The following is a 15,085-nucleotide window of genomic DNA, read 5'->3' as shown; positions in this document are numbered from 1 at the left end:
CATCAGTAACATGATTCATTTTGAGCACTCAGCTACACAACACCTCCTGATGTATAATACACAACACCTCCTGATGTATAATACACAGGGTTCATACACATTTTTAACCCATGGATTTCCATGACTTTTCTATGACTTTCAATATCTTTAAACCAACTTTCCATGACCAAACATTTTGTGAGATCTCAGTGTATACACATGCAAAAGAGACTAAATTTAGTATTTAAGCTAACAATGAGAATTTCAAAGCATACAGTAAACCTTGAATTACACAAATGAGTGAGACAATAGTTTGATTGACGTCTGTTGTAACACATGGCATGTACTTTTCCATTTGTAGCCAAGCATGGTTAAATCTACACTTCCCTGGCGTAGTGCATTATCTCACCTGCTTCCCCACCGAACATTTCAATTAGTATGAGATAGTGTGCCTGCTTATATTTTGAGCGTATTTCTTTTAAAAGCATTTGAATTAATTAAAACTCAGCGTAAATGAACGACATGAAAATATGAATATAACAAATCTCCATGACTTCTCCAAAACTTTTGGGATTTTTTTCAAGCACTTTTCCAGGACTGGAAAATAAACATTTAACAATTCCATGACTTTTCCAGGTTTTTCATGACCGATGTCCTCGATCCTTCTCGTTACGTTTCGTCCGTAAAAGTCTCTCCGTGCTTTGTCTCGTAATGGCGGTTCAAATTGTAATCCTTAAAAACAGCGATCTTTTCTCCACAAACTAAGCACACGGCTTTCCCATTGACTTCAGTAAATAAATACTTAGCAGTCCATGTCTCGTTAAAAACTCTATCTTTCTTCTCTTAACGTGGGCTGACATTTTTGCGGACTTTAACAGCTAACTCACATCTCTTCTTAACTCCGTTCGCCAACACATCATCCGCTCGCGGCATTCAGGATGTACGTCAGGTAAATGTTAAAAAAAGGCACCTTCAAAATAAAAGAAATGTTGTTGTATTCTCTGCATGAATTTCACTTATTTACGTGTGATTCCTAATATTCCATTGACCTCACGCGGGCCGGTCACAGACAGCCAAAGGGCCGGATGCGGCCCGGGGGCCGTACAATGCCCAGGTCTGCTGTACAGTGTTGTGCGGGCGAGTGTGTGCGTGTGTGTCCCCAGACATCACACACACACAGGCCCCAGGGCTCCGCCCTCTCACATTCGCTCAGAGACACAGAGTGAGATCAGAGCTCGTTCCTGTTAAGCAGCCGGTCAGTGACAAACAAGACACAGTGTTCAAAAACCAAGTTGAAAAGAAAGTACGATGAAGCCTGTCTTGCTATTGGGTTCATATTGAATGAAGGAGGACATGAGGAGAGATTTATTTGAAAAATAAAGAAAAAAATCATAAATAAGACGAGGCCCCCTGGTGGCCGAGGCCCTGGGCAACTGCCCGACTTGCCCAATGGGACGCGCCGCGCCTGTACCCAGCTCAGACCTGAGGGCACTTCATAATCCAATTGTGCCTCTGGTGATCGTCCTGTCTTTCCGTCCTCCAGATTGTCTTCTACAAGTTTGTGGGGCAGGGAAAGTCCCCTGTACTGTCACTCAGGGTGCTAATCAAACCACCTACAGCGTCCCAGATGAGGGGGGATCAGACTGTAGATGTTCGTGGGCCAACGCAAGTGACACAGGTGTAAGTGAAATAAACCAGATCATTCTTATTATTATTCTTTTCATCTACCAACTAATTTCACAATTTCACATCTTGCAAAATGGTCGTCTTATCAGCTTCACTCTTGTATTGGCATGCATATGTAATAACTTCATCAGTATGATGGTTGAGCTCATCTTGATGAGTGTCACATTGTGTATATGGTTTGTGTGACAGACTTTTTCTTTTCCCTTCTGTATGTTGAGATTAGCACTCCGTGCTCGCGCATGAGGACGGATGGGGGGAGGATGGTCCAGTCAGGAGTGCGAACGTGAGCACCTTCATCACCACTGAATGCCTCCCATGGGTCATCTACACGCGACACTGTCTATCAGAGGTATTACAGCTTTATTCTGACTTTTTTTTGTTTTGTTTTTGTTCTGCAAAATTGTTTGAAATGTAAAAAGAAGTATAGTGACGAACTTTATTCTCAGAATTATGAATAGAAGGTACAGATTATATACCTCAGCCAAGGCTGAACAATCCAGCACAACCGTGTAGTTGTTGTAGTAGACATATTAAAGAAAAAAAGGAAGTGGTCTGATCACTGAAAGATTACAGAGTGAAATGAAAACCAATGAAACATATATTTTACTCTTACCTACGTGTGTCTGCTAGAGAGAAATAAACTTAACACATTATAATACAACAACACAAAATATGTGTCTAGAAAGGCTACAGTTAAACTACAGTTGTGGAACAAATAATTTTAAGAAATTTGAAAATTTGAAGCTGCACTAAATTGCACACTTATAAATATCAACTCACTAAATATGACTCCAGATTTTTCAGATCTGTTATGTTAAAGTAAGGATCTGCCCCTTTGTCCTGTTTTTGGCTGAATTGAACGAGTTCTTCTCATGCTGCGACTCCATCCCTCCTCCAAGTGCAAATAAATCTTTTGTTATGCTGCTGATAAACCAACCAACCATCAGACAGGTGTGAAAACTCTATTCTGTGAGCTCAGACTAGGACAACAACATTATCCAGAGTTTTTCCTGCATAGAGTGATTTCGTGCCGCCTTCGCCTCCTGACAATGCGACACAAAATCCTGTTGTCACTGTATTGTCCCTTTGTTTCTTCTCCATAGGAAGAAGAGCACACATCTAACTGCACCAGTGAGTATCATTTCCTGGCAGACCTGTTCATGAAGTTTAATGATGTGTTTTATTCCATTGTATTATTTGTATTTAAACTTTTAATTTAAAAAGGTGTATTTTCATTTATCCAACGTTCTGATGTAAGAATTTTTCTTTTTACAGTTGACTGCAGTAAAAAGGTCCTGCCTCTGGAAGGTGAGGATGTATTAAAAACAAGAAATTATCGTTACAGTGTTTGTGTCGTTGAGTTGTTCTAGTCTAAAGCTGCTTTCAGTCATGCACAGAACTCTGGAGAAGCTCAGGACATTCTCCAGAGGGGCTGTATATGTGAACGCAAATGTCCTTCTGCTGTCCATGGTAGTTTCATGGTAATCTGCCCCGTAGTTTTTGGGTGATCTAGTTTATAGCAGGAGACAGGGGTGAAAACATAACCTGCTTGGAGGAGGGAACTATGTGGCTGTTGTGGGGATGAGACGTGGTAGTAGACAACCGGCCTTACCAGTTCATATCATAATATGACTTAAATCTGGGGATTTATTATTTAAAATTGAAACCCGTTTTCCTTCCGATTATGTAGCAGAAATTAAGAAGATCACATCCCGCTCCCGGATCATTCCTGTCATCATCCTCATCATCGTTTCCTTTGTTATTGTGCTGCTTGTTGGTTTGATCTACTTCAGATCAAGGAGGTATGTAAAGTGTTCATAATAACACATTGTCCTCCTGTGGCATGTTTTCAATGATGTTTTCTTGGCAGGACCTCCTTTTGATCTCCTGTGACCATGAAGGGCGTGGAAGCACAAGCACCAGTGGGACAGTAGAGGGACTCTACTTTTCCGCCTTGAATAAATGGACACAACAGACTCTCTCCTTTACCAGCTGGAACCACTCATGGCCTAGTATTAAGTCAGGTTTTAACCTTTTTCCTCTGCCCATTTGCATTGGCAAAAAATTCAAACATATTTTGATAGTCCCAACATTGACTGTTTACATGGACAGCAATAGTATGACTATTAACCTTATTATGAATAGGACATCATTCCAGTTGTGATGTTTACCTGAGTTACTAACAGAAAATTCCATTCACACTCCTGTTTACATGTTACAGATCTTAGTCTGATCAATGAGACGTACTACTTAGTGGTGACACTTGAACCCAGGGCATGTGCTACCAAGCTGCTGGTAACTGCCAAATGTTCATGTAGCGATTGATACGTTGATATGTCTACATCATGTGACTTAATTCAGAATACTCCACATGTCTTGATTTGATTATGACTCATGCCGGGCATACACTATGCGATTTGAGCCAGTTTTGACCCGATTTCTGAGTTGCGTCACACATTTTAAAATCGGAGCAATTTTCAGCTTTGTATTTTGTTGTGTTGTTTAAAAGGGGGCGGGTTTTAAGGAGCGATCAGATGCTCCTAACCACTCTTCGTCGGATCAACGTCTGACATGTCAGAAATTTGGTTTGGCCATCGTCAGCATTGAAGAAAAAGTAGATAAAGGGGTTCTGACAGTACAGTCGCAATCATGACAACGTGTTTCTCCCTTGTTCACATATCAGCAAACAAACCTTGAATTATTTCTCAAAAAGCAGATGCAACGTAAAGAGTCTGAGCAGTCAGGTAGTGTCGTGAGCTGTGACTTTCCATCACAGACAATTTACTCGTATAGTGTGAATTTAACAACATCATCTCTAAAGACGCACAGTGTTTGTCAGCTTTTTAAATAGAGGAAACCTCATAGGGGTTAAGGTAATCAGAAAATGCTGTACAGGTTGATATTGGAAAATTGGTGTCAATGAGTAATAAGCTACTCGAGTGGGACTTAAACATAAATGGAAGCTGTTGAAGCTGGGAGAGTCGCAACATGAGGGAGGACCCCCTCACTGCCATGTAGCACTGCAGTGACCCCTCTGAATGTTGTAAATGTATCCCTTAGATAATATATTACCTTTATTAATTCTAAGAACTATTTTCTATTATATGCACTAATAAGCTTTTATATATATATTAATATATTTATACTTATGTTGGATGATCCACTAAATGTAGTTATAACATATTATGATGTTAACTACTTTTATAGGCAGAATCCGATATGAATATATTTGCTTTGTTTATATTCTGAAATATATTTTGAGTTTATATTTAAAACTCTCTCTATATATATATATATATATATATATGTATATATGCTGAACAGTTTGGATGCAATATTGAACAGTTCTTTTTTAATTGGGTGAAATGTAGTGTAGATGTACTATTGTATTGGATTGCATTAAGCTGTTACGTTTTTGTACAATCATTGTTTGTGTCCTTCTGAAGAAATGTTTATTTTATATCTTAATCAAATCATGTCCCACTTTCTTTAATTTCCTTTAAAAAAACCTTGAGAATAAAATGGATCACTCAGGAGGTTTCTATAGTAGCTATTACAGTATATTATATTTGTATTTTTAGATGGTTTTTATATTTCATTGCATTAGTAGAAACTTACATGTTTACTTATTACTTTTCTTGTGTCTACTTCTTACTGTCCCCTTTGTTGCTGTAACGAGGCAGAGGGTGTTGCTCCTTGTACAGTTTGTTGAGCCCTATGAGGCAAAATGTGATTTGTGAATACTGACTATGCAAATAAAAGAAAGTATTGATTTGATTCTGGGTCCCCATCAACTAAGATGCTAAATGGGAAAGACAGTTTAGAAAATTTATGGAATTATTACTCTGATTCATCACTCACACGTATATACAACAAGAAACAGTACAAATTATTCTCAAAATGTTTATTTACAATTAGGACTCAGTAGTAGGAGATTTCTCTATGAACAAAACTCTCCACACATCACAAACCCCTATCGTGCACAACAGAACAGATCATTTATAAAGTGGATAGAAGTTTTATATAAAGAGTTAAAGCCTGAAAATAACTATTATCTGGATTTCAACTTGAGAAATTTGTAAAGTTAGAGTTTAAATGTGTTATATCATCTTAAAAAAACCCTCCATTTAGTTCTCAAGTAAACAAATGAAGAGGACAACATGATCAGATTAACTCAACTTGGAGCTGCACTATCGGAAAATGTATGAATATCAGTCTGTTATCAGGATTTGTTATGTTTCCTTCTCTTCCTTCATAATTACTGGATGCAGCAGTTTTTCAGAAGCACATATTACGGCGATAAGACATCACAAACCAAAATCACACTGTAATATCATGTCATATCCTTTATTTAGAATAGAAAAAAGCACAAGTGTATTTACATTCACATGTACTGTGGTATACAATACTATACAACTTTACAATAACAGCGTTCTCCAAAGTCTGTACAGGGTTAAAGTGACAAATGTTGAGTTTACAGTGTGGATCGATGAAGACGAGGTGGAAACTTTACAAACCGCTGACTGAAGGAACTGTTCACCTGAGCCGGTGAAGATCAAAAACATGATGTAAAAGTTTTGAAAATATCTCATCTCTCATTTGCTATTTGACACATTTTCATAAGATCAGACACTGATAATAATAATTATTCTTTCTGACAATGTGGCTGATGATAAAAACAGATAGAAAAATCATCTCTGCCTGTTTTACTCTGTTTCTCTGCAGCACTGCGTAAAGTGGCCAGGTGGATAGCTTCATGCTGTGGCTCCTCAAACACGAGCAGCCCAGCAGCTGGGTTTGTCTGTCACAGTGTAAAGGTGATCACTCAACCGTGTCAGATGATGATAATTAGAAATAAGGATTGTTGTAGTTTTGATGGTGTAACTGTCTTTATATTCCTCACTGTGCAGGGCAGAAGGTCTGGACAGTTTCCAGTGATGAGAAACCACCACCAGTTTAAAGTCGCCGAGTCCTCCCAGCAGCGTGGATTGAGGAGATGCCCTCGGTCAGCCATCAGTGAGGTTTGTAATCATGCAGCATGTGTTTCTGTGTGGGGGGTGGAGCCTGCTCACTTCCTTGCCTTCACCGTGTCCTTCAACAAAAGGGAGAGCCTTGGTGCCCTCCTCCCTTTCTCTGCGAAGAACTTCAGCTGGTTATAGTACGAGTCCATCACCTCCCTTGACGTGACCACCTCCAGGTCCTGCTGGATGAGCTGGAGGAGCTCACAGAGGCTCTCGAGAGACGGCCCGTCTCCATTTTGCAGCAGCCTCCTGATGCAGCAGTGCATGGCATCCTCACCCAGAACCTTGGAGAGGAACAGCTCCCCAATAAACCGGATGGTATGTATGGAGCGACAGGAGGGTTTGGCGTCGTTTTTCTCTTCCCTCAGTCGATCAATAACCCTCACGTCCCTAACTGGCTCTAGGCAGGACCCCCCCCCCATCCGTGAAATGTCCTCCCTTTCAAAGTTCTTCTTAAACTCTGCCTGGCAGTGTTTGACCAGCAGGGACCTGAAGCAGACGCTGGCCGACCAGTCTAAACAACCTATGCAGATAGATACACACATAAATACATACTCAAAACACACTTGTATGAATCTATTCACCTTATGTCTTTTGATCCTCACGACGCCCCTGGTAACAGGAGTGTGACTCACACCTGGTGATTTGTCTCAGCGAATAAAGGGGCAGGTAAAGTTGTGTGCTCAGAAAAGTTGTGACAGGAAGTGAGGGACACACACACACACACACACTCAAGTTAATTAAATTGGTAATTTACATGTTCAGACTATTGTAAAAGTATCGGTAACTTTAAAAATAAATCTGAATTTGATCAAATAAAGATAGTAATTAAATAATGATTTACAGCTGCTGTAGATGTGATCTCTGGCAAAACAGTTGATCATAGAGTCTCATACTCGGGATGTGCAACTGATCTGCCCAGTGATTGGTCGAAGTCTCCTGCCAGGTCTTCCTAGTGGAGGTGCAGAAGTCTTGTTCTCAGATCCCTTGATATGCATTATGCTGAAACATTATTGTGAAATTATTACTAAATAACACCAAAAATATGTTGCGTACTTTGATTAAACAGTAATTTATAAAACCCAGTAAGTCACCTGTGATTTACTGGGGTCATGACCTTAATGTTTTTAGGCGATAATGTGCGACAGCTTTCCGGTGACATAATTATGTTATCATTATATCATCTCTGGGAGTAAACATCCAGGTCACCCAGTGAGACGGAGCATGAAGTAATTACACCTAACTGAAGACAAGGGACGGGAATCAGCAGGGACCTCCCGATACGATCAGGATACTTAGATGGCGATTCGATATGTATTGCGATTCTGTAAGTCTTGTAGTTTGATGTTACGATTTCTTTTGGTTATTTTCTTTTTTTAAATACTGGACCATGGAAAACAGTTGAATCATACCTCCAAATACAACAGTTAAATTCACTTGGAGCTTTCCAAGTTTTAATTCCTAAATATTAACATTAACTTAATGACTGCCGGGCAGCCAATAGAGAAAATAAATACAGATTCTTCCAGACGTGCGATTTAAAATGTTGAGGTGCAGCCTGAATCTCGAGCCTAACGTCCCCCAGATTGCATGTCGCCATCTGTAGGATTATAAGCGGCAACGTGTTTTTCCGCCTTGAATAAAATAATTAAAAGTAGGCTACAGACAAAATATTGGTTCGGGAGGCAGTGTGGCGATTCAAAAATAGTCTTTCACAAGAATTGCGATTCGTAACTGAACAGATTCCCCCCCCCCCCCCCCCCCATCCCTATACTGATGACAGATATTTGAGCGTGGCAGACTCTTAGTCACAGGAAATGCTTGTGCAATGTGGAAGTATTCCCATGTAAAGAGAAAGTTCAAAACAAAGCAGCCTATTTAAAGTCATTAATCTGCAGTCATTCATAAAAACCCATGGGCCTCGTTCCCTAACATATGCAGAGAGATGTTCTACTTCTCCTCTTACAGACTCCAGAAACCAGAGTAGGAGCTGGTTCCACAGGAGAGGAGCCTGGTATCTGAAGGTTCCACCTCCTGTTCTACTCTTACAGACTCTAGAACCACAAGAGAACCTGTGCTTTGGGAGTGAAGTAATCTATTTTGATAATGGTGTTATAACATATTTGATATATGAAGGGGCTGGATTGTTAAGGGCTTTATATGTGAGGAGCAGGATCTTGAATTCTATTGAGTTTTACAGGGAGCCAATGCAGAGAACCTAAGACAGGAGAAATATGATCTCTCCTTCTGGAACACTCGTGCTGCAGCATTTGGACCAACTGGAGGATTTTCACAGACTATCTGTGGCATCCTAATAATAAAAACATACAGTAATCCAGTCTAGAGGGAACAAATATATTGAGCATATACAAGGTAAAGAGTATCAGTCCAAGGACAGAACCTTGTGGACCTCCATGACTAACTTGTCTGTGCATTGAGGAGTCATTGTTAACATTAACAAATTGAAATCTGATAAATATGATATAAACCATTACTGTTTAGGTAAACAAACAGCTGGTTAGCAACAGCTTTTTCTGGGAATTTGGACATGAAGCTATAGAATAGAATTGATAAAGGTCTATAATTAGCTAAAACATCTGGATCAAGAGTGGCCTTTTTAAGCATAGGTTTAGTTATCGCTACCTTCAAAGCTTTTGGTACATAGCCAGCAGTGTTGGGAGTAACGGCGTTTAAGTATAACGCCGTTACTAACGGAGTTCTTTTTCAGTAACAGAGTAATCTAATTAATTACTTTTGTCATCGTTACAACGCCGTTATCGTTATTGATAATGTAAAGTGGCGCGTTACTACAATTTGGTTGAATGAAGCGTGCGGTTGTAACAAATCACCCTGTTCAAACCCCAGGGGAAATGCTCTACGCTTTTAATTTTAAGGACACGGGCGGACTCGACCCGCTGTGTACCTTGCGCGCTGCCCGACCAAGTTATTATAAACGAAAGATCCCTGGTTGGACCGATGACCTTGTTATCGGTCTAACCCCTAATTAAATAAATATAAACGAATTCGACACAACAAGGTTGCGTATTATAAGTGTATTTAAACAAAACCCAAATCAATCCCACATATCCCCGTGCTCGAGCCCGCAAACCATGGCGGCCCCGTCAACATAAACACGCTATTTACACACATTCAACACATCAATATTTCCCCCCCAGGTCCATAATATAATCCCCAAACAAAACGTCCCAAACAAAAATGCCTGCAGGTGAGCGAGGTGAGTGTCGCAAACAAATCAAACCAAGTCCACGCTTTCTCACCCCCTTCCAGTGCCCAGAAAATGTTCAGTCCTTGAAGTAATCCGATACGCGACTCCCAGGCAATAATCAGTTAATATAAACATCTTTGACGTTAAAGATGTTACAGAACGTAACAGTGTTATAAAACATGAAAAATAACGCCACAGTTACTTTGCTGAGTAACTAATTACTCTAACAATGTGGTAACTGAGTTACTAACTCAATTACTTTTTGGGAGAAGTAATTTGTAACTGTAACTAATTACTTTTTAGAAGTAACTTGACCAACACTGATAGCCAGTAATCAAAGACATAATCTGATTTAATATGGAACTCTCACCCCCCACACACAGACATTAAAATCTCTGCCTGTTTTACAGTTATTGTCCACTTGATGGCGCCGTAGAGCCAGTGAAGCACTATGAAGCTTCGGACCAGGAATGAACCAATTTGATGGAAAGCTTTCCGATAAAACTTCAGTGTAAGGGGCAGGCGGTAGATATGATAACTAGATGAATTGGTTTATGTGATTTCAGATAATCTTGGATGTATGAGGCTGATAAGATTTTTAAACGAGTTATTTAGGTCGAGGGTTGATCGATAGGTCTGATTTAAAGTTTGCTGCAACCCATCCACTTCTGCCTGAGCCTCGAGGAATAGGATTGTTAAAATTGGTGGGGGCGTCATTAAACACAGACATACCAGTGTCTCTCTGAACTTATTGAGCAAAGCGTTTTTACAGTACTTTGAAATATCTAGGAATTAATTGATCTGATTGTACTGATGGACTTTACTTTGTAAAATCTCCAAATCTATACAGTAAATATGTTTGATCTTCAGTATGTAGGTAGTCAGAGGTTCTGAACACAGGCATATAAGATAAGATAAATTTATTGATCCCAAACACATGCACAAACGACATGCAGAGTAGGGAAATTTGTCTTCTGCTTTTGTCCCATCTGGTGAACATCACAGCCAGGGGCGCCGAAAAGGGGGGGTAAAGGAGACGGATTCTAGGGGCCCATGATGGAGGGGGGCCCAGAGAGGCCCCTAATGATGATGAAATTGTAATACAGAAAAAATAATGACACTAAGTTATTAACTAACATATAATCACACATGTTTTATTTTCCATGTCCTGGTAACAATTCCTTTATTTGTTTTGGAAGCATCAACCCCTGCAGGGCCCCCCCTTCCCCCCCTCTATTTACGTAAAATGGTTCAGTCCGACTGGATCAGCTGCAGCCGGTAGCGCACCGGCGATTTGTCACAGACAGCGCGCCACAGCGGGCAAAGCGGAGGAGACAGCAGTATGCCTCAAAAATCAGGCAGCCAAAAAAGAAAGGAAAATAAATTAAGAGAGGAGAAGGAGTTGAAGGGTCGACAATATGTCACCCAGTATTTCCAAAAAAAAGGTGGGTTTGTTGTGGTGGAAAGTTATGGATATTAACTTTGTCCCTGTCTGTGGTCTATAAGCTAGCTCACTTTTCTCACCATGTTAGCTCAAGAAAACTCTGGATTTTTACATTTTACTGCTATATTAGTTAAATAATCAATCCAGTCAAACATTTATCAAGCTGTTCTTATTCAATAATAGTTGATCTCCCCTCTGTCAAAATGATGCCTCATTCTGAACAGAGTCAAGTGCACCAGAAGCTGCAGCAGCTGTCTGTCAGCCCCCAACTCCCCCTGCCCCTGAATCAGCCCCAGTGCCCCCACATGAGGAAGGAGGTGAGCAGCTGTGTGTGTTGAAATAATAATAATAATAATAATAATACATACTATAATACAAAATATAATACATTTTACTACAGTCTCAAAACAATACAAAGATGAAGGTAATTCATTAATTAAAATGAATTAAATAAAAGGCATTTTGAACAATTTTAATGGTTTAAAAAGCATAAACCCTTTTAAAAAATGAAATAGAAGACGTGCAGTAAGAACAGAGGAGAACATCTGTGGTGTGTGCAGCAGACTGGGGTGACTGCTCTCAGTCCAATCAGAGAAGTTTACATGTTGGTGACTATGCTATTACAAATAGTTATATTATAGGAAATCCTATATAATTAATGTATGTCATGTACACTCTACAGAGCCAGGTCCAGGACCCTCTTCTGGTTTGTCAGGGAGGGATGTGGAGGAAGTGGAGGAAGAGATGGAAGAGGGTACAGATGACAGTGAGAGTGCAGAAACACAGGCGACAGAGAGTGAGGGCGAAGAAGTTGAAAGGAATTCAGAGGAGGATGGACTGAATACAGAAAGAGCCAGAAAGACAACAGAGAGGCAGGAAGAACAACAAGCTGATGTTCAGGTCTTTGAAAGGGAAGAAGATCATTTGACTGATGACCCTGGTTTCTGGCCAGCAGCTTTAACTGATCAGGATAGGGAGAAGATAGTAAGGAAATTGGCCATGAGAGAGAAAGAAGTAGAAATGCCATGTGATTCAAAGGGGAAGCCATTCCCTGACTACCTGAATTATACAAAGGCAGCAAATAAAAGAGAAAAGGTAAACAGAGACTGGCTGACTTTTAGTCAAAGTAATAATTCACTTTATTGCATACCATGTGTGCTTTTCTCCCATGTACAGAAAAAGCCTTCCACTAGTGCACTGACCAGTCAAAATGGGTATAAAATGTGTGATGTGAAGTGGCGTCGAATGTACAATAAATTCCCAGTCCATGAGAGGAGTGAGGCACATAGAGATTGCTACTTAAGATGGAAAAATCTGCAAGGATCTGTAATGAAAGATAGAGGTGTGGATTCTCTGTTAAATAAGGAGTTGCAAACAGAAATAGAGAAAAATAGAGCCATCTTGGAGAGACTCTTAGACGTAACCCTACACTTGGCCTCAAGAAACCTGCCTTTCAGGGGCAAAACCAAAGACCTAGATGACATTCATAATGGCAATTTCCTAGGCACACTGGAGCTCTTGTCACATTATGATCCTCTGCTGAAAGAGCACTTTCAAAAAATCAGGGACAACAAACAAAAACAAAAAGAAGGAAAAGGAACCAGGCTAACACATTATCTTAGCTCTGACAGTCAGAATGAGTTTATCAACTTATGTGGACGACGAGTTCTGAAAAGAATTCTGCAGGAACGGGAGGATGCCATATATTATGCTGTCATCTGTGATGCCACACCAGACATTTCCCATACGGAGCAAAATGTGGTGCTACTACGGTATGTTAAATATGACAAAGAAAAAGATGAGTGGGAAATTACGGAGAGGTTCCTTGAATTCAGGGATTTTCTCAAAAAGACGGGGAGTGAGATCGCAGAGATGATTGATGCAGTTCTTCGTGACCATGGGATAGACATCGGTGATTGCAGAGGGCAGGGCTATGACAACGGGGCTAACATGTCAGGGAAAATAAAGGGAGTCCAAGCTCAAATACTGAAGAAAAACAAGCTGGCTACTTATTCACCATGTGCCTCCCACACATTAAATCTTGTTGGTGTGCATGCTGCACAGTCAAGCCCAGAGGTATCCACATTTTTCGGCTGCATAAATCGCCTGTACACATTTGTAAGTGGCAGCCCAGAGCGTTGGGCCATCTATAAAGAGCAAACAGGTTGCTCATTGCATCGCCTATCTGATACCCGCTGGAGTGCAAGGATTGAGGCTGTTAAACCTGTGGCAAAGCACCTACCTTCTGTCCTCAAATCCCTTGATAGCATAGTTATGACATGCAGTCTCACCAGTGAAGCAAGATCAGAAGCTAATGGTTTGAGGAAATACTTCATGTCATTTGATGCTGTTGTTCTTCTCACTGTCTGGCTGAAGGTACTGCAAAGTATTGACAACAGGAATGTTATTCTCCAGTCAGGAAAAATATCACTTGACATAGAAGCAGCCAATATCAGAGACTTGACAGAAGAGATGCAGTCTCTAAGAGATGCATGGGACACTCTCCTAGCTGAGGCAAAGTTGATAGCTGGGGAAATTAATGTTACACCTCAGTTAAGCAAGGAGTCCAGCCGCCAGAAGAAAAGGCGGAGATTCCATGATGAAACCGCTGAAGAGGAGACAACTCAGGAGAGTTCAGAAACAGTGTTTCGGAACACTGTGTTTTATACAGCCATGGACAGTATCATCAGTGACTTGGACACTAGGTTCCGGGGCATTGCACATATTGTCAACGAGTTTTCTGCTGTTCTGAAAGTTGGGCAGATTAGTGAGGGCAAAATCTCTTCTGTGTGCCAACCACTGATCACAAAGTATTCTAGTGATCTTACTCCTGATTTTGAAAATCAAGTAAGACACCTAAACAGTGTATATGCAGCCAACTTCCCCCCTAACCTGTCCCCTCTTGAACTCCTGAATGCAATTTGTAAGCTGCAGCTGCAAAGCATCTTTGGAGAAGTGTGCATCGCCTTGCGCATATTTTGCACCCTGCCAGTTACTGTTGCTGGTGATGAGAGAGCGTTCAGTAAACTAAAAATGATAATAAACTATTTGAGGTCCACAATGTCTCAGGAAAGACTTTGCAGTCTTGCCATGCTGTCAATTGAGAGTCAGTTGGCTAGAAAGCTGGACTTCAAAGACCTGATAAGTGATTTTGCACATGAGAAGGCTCGGCGTTGGGCTTTTGGTGAGAAGAGTTGAGCAAGGACCAGTGATTGAAAGGTTGCAAAAGGAAGCTTGACTCAGTCGGCAACGTTATATTATATATATATTTGCCATTCTTTCATATATTAAGTTCTACTTAAATGATGAGAAATCATATATGGCCATTTTGTATTCTTATGGCGTTTTTGTTTTTGCTGAGATTTTTTTCTCTCCACTGATTATAATTGCTATTTTTTCATGGAAGAGTTTATTTCCAATTTAAGAATCAGTGGTGCAGCAAATAAATGACTCAAAATTAATTCCATTGTATTCAGAGTGCTCAGTTCTTCCCCTACTGTACATGTCAACTGTCATGCTGTTCTTCTTTCACAAATATGGTAATGATAGTCAAAAATACCATTAAAATGCATAATTGTATGTAAAATAGCATCAAAAAATTTTGCCGCTGTGTTGGGGGCCCTGTAAAGGTTCTTTTCATGGGGCCCAAAATCCCTAGCGGCGCCCCTGATCACAGGACATACAGAGCAGCAGGGAGCAGTAAGGTGCCCTGCTCAGGGCGAATGCTCT

Source organism: Pleuronectes platessa, chromosome 11 (genome assembly GCF_947347685.1).
Source record: "Pleuronectes platessa chromosome 11, fPlePla1.1, whole genome shotgun sequence".
Classification (NCBI taxonomy): domain Eukaryota; kingdom Metazoa; phylum Chordata; class Actinopteri; order Pleuronectiformes; family Pleuronectidae; genus Pleuronectes; species Pleuronectes platessa.
Note: the sequence above shows the minus strand (reverse complement) of the source record.